Source organism: Ipomoea triloba, chromosome 11, assembly GCF_003576645.1.
Source record: "Ipomoea triloba cultivar NCNSP0323 chromosome 11, ASM357664v1".
Classification (NCBI taxonomy): Eukaryota; Viridiplantae; Streptophyta; class Magnoliopsida; order Solanales; family Convolvulaceae; genus Ipomoea; species Ipomoea triloba.
The window spans coordinates 19,163,383-19,166,165 of record NC_044926.1 but is presented as its reverse complement, the minus strand read 5'-3'; the positions used below and the strand labels follow the sequence as shown (position 1 = coordinate 19,166,165).

The following is a 2,783-nucleotide window of genomic DNA, read 5'->3' as shown; positions in this document are numbered from 1 at the left end:
ATACCTCTAGCAACCTTTTTTCTTGTTCCTGTGAAAGGTTAGAGGCAATTATTACAAGATAAGTATTATTTGGACCTAAGAAAGCACATTTTAAAGAACTAGGAAGAGGTTTTAATTCCAGCTTGGGTGGAACGTCAGCTTCAAGAGGGATGGTGTTTTTCTTTGATTTGCTCCAGACAGGCTGTGCGTGAACATCCTTCAACACCCCCCTCTTTTATTGGGCCTTGATTAGGTTCCTCTTCATCAGCTTCAACCTTCAACGGAGATTCATCTAAAAACTCAGTAGAAATTATGGAATCTAAAATATCTATAGCAAAGCAATGATTATTATTATTATTATTTTCAGGCAATTTCATTGATTTCAGAATGGAAAATTCAACAGTTTCATAAGGACAGTCATGGTTAAATTTCCATTTTGGACATCAATCATTCTTTTTGTTATGGCCATAAAAGGTCGGTCAAGCAAAATAGGCATGTCCTACTCATGATTGCATTTTTTATTTATGTCTAAAACAACAAAGTCATCAGCAGGAATTATTAATTTGTCAACTTGGACCAAAACATCTTCTACAATACCCCTAGGATATCTAACAGAGTGATCAGCAAGCTCTATGGACATTGTAGTAGGTTTTAATCTATCCAGCCCCAACTGCAAGTAGACAGAATAAGGCATCAAGTTAATGCTTGCCCCTAAATCAAGCATTGCCTTTTCTTTCTTAGAATTCCCCACTGTAATAGTTATTATGAAACTATCGGGGTCTTCTAATTTTGGGGGCAAGTCAGTTTGTAAAACAGCTCTCACAGTTTTAGACATAAAAACTTTTTCGTTATGTTCATACCTACGCTTTCTAGTGTTTAGTTCTTTTAAAAACTTAGCATAGGCAGGCATATTTTTAATCATGTGTAACCACTGTTGCGAAAATCCCCGCCTAGGCGCTAGGCGCTCCTAGACCGAGGCGAATTGCTTCCTAGGCGTCTGCCTAGCGCCTAACTCAGCCGACTGAGCCGAATTTAGCCGAGTTAACTCGCCCAACTCGGCAGAGCTAGCCGAGTTAACTCGAGCGAGTTGGCCTTGTTAATTTTATTATTATATTTATATATACTTAAATTTATTTATTTATATAAGTAAGAGAAATAAAAGATATATATATATATATATATATATATATATATATATATATATATATATATAATATATGACATACACCTACACATGAATTAATTTTTTGTTTTTATAGGTCACCGCCTAGGCGCCGCCTAGGCGCTAGGCGCTAGTCTACCGCCCGACTAGCGCCTAGCGCCTACTGCAACCATGTGTGTAACAAAGGCAAGTTCACATTCACTTTTGATAACAAATCATAAATCTCAGAAAATGATCTCTCAAACTTTGAACTTTTCAATCTACTAGGAAATGGAACTAGGGGAGCATATGGCTTAGGGTGCACATAAGGATCATTAGATTTATGCAATTTGGGTTCATCCTTTTTAGCATGTTTATCAACATTCAAATTTTCAACTATTTCAGCTTGTTTAGAAGTGGTATTTTCTTTAACAACATTTCCAATAACTTTACCACTTCTTAACACAGTCATAACCTTAGCTTCTTCAGGTTGGCTAGGCAACTTACCTGGCACATGGCCTTGTAGAGCTTCAACAATTTGCCCCACTTGGACTTCCAACTTTCTCATGGAAGCTTCATTTCTGGCAAGTGAAGCCTCAGTCCGTTGGAACCGTTGATCGTTCGCTTCTTGTTGCATCTGGAACCGCTGGTCATTTGCTTCTTGCTGTCTATTGCATGCCTGTATAAAAGTATTCAAAGAATCATCCCAAATGGTTTTTTTGGTTGAGGTGAAGCAATAGGTTGAAAATTATTCTTGTTATTATTATTCCAAGAAAAATTAGGATGGTTTTTCCAACCGGATTATAAGAATTAGAGTACGAGTCATTTCTAAGTCTTTGATTAAAACTATTCATTGCATTGGCCTGTTCAAAATTAGTAACATTTTCTTCAACCATAGATGCATTATTTTGCTTCATACTCATCATAGAACACATGTTTTTCATTTGTTTAGCCAACTCAGACATATGAATTTCCAACCCAGCATTGGAGTTAACTTCATACTTACCTGGTGTCCGTCCCCTTATACTCTTTTGTTGGGAGTTTGCCCCTAGCATTTCGTACAATGCTAAGGTTTCTTCCGCAGTTTTTTCTCCCATGGCTCCTCCAGCCGCATTGTCAACGATTGATTGACTGGTTTGAGCCAAACCATCATAGAAAGATTGATTTTACAGCTCCAATGGGTATCCATGGTGGGGGCATTGAATGAGCAACATTTTGAACCTTTCCCATGCCTCATGGAACGGGTCACCTTCAGCTTGCGAAAAAGTTGCAATTTTTCTTCTCAAGTCTGCAGTTTTAGCATGGGAATAGAATTTACCTATGAACTTGTTGTACACCTCCGATCATGTCCGAAGGGATCCAGGTGTGAGAGTCATAAACCATGTCTTTGCTGCATCTTTCAAGGTGTACGGGAAACACCTCATCCTTAGTGCATCCTCGGTCAAGTTATTCAACGGGAAGTGTTGGACTATCCCGTAGCTTGCTGAACCGTGAAAAGACGGCAGCTGGTTGTAATGGACCGTTTTTAGCTCATAATTTCTGGTTGCATCAGTAAGCACTATACAAGAAGGTGAAGCGCCTACTTGGGGCCTACCAAAGTCTTTCATTAACCTATGGTTGGGTTGAGGGTTTGGTTGAGGGGGTTGAGAAAGTGCGTCCATAG

The 2,783-nt window shown here is 38.8% G+C and overlaps 1 non-coding gene across 1 annotated transcript; it reads left to right on the top strand.

Annotated features, from left to right (window-relative positions):
- The first annotated feature begins 2,302 nt into the window (after positions 1-2,302).
- LOC115997685 lies at positions 2,303-2,410 on the top strand. The gene has a single exon (XR_004093781.1). It is a non-coding gene; the product is annotated as a small nucleolar RNA R71 (small nucleolar RNA).
- The last annotated feature ends 373 nt before the right edge of the window (positions 2,411-2,783 follow it).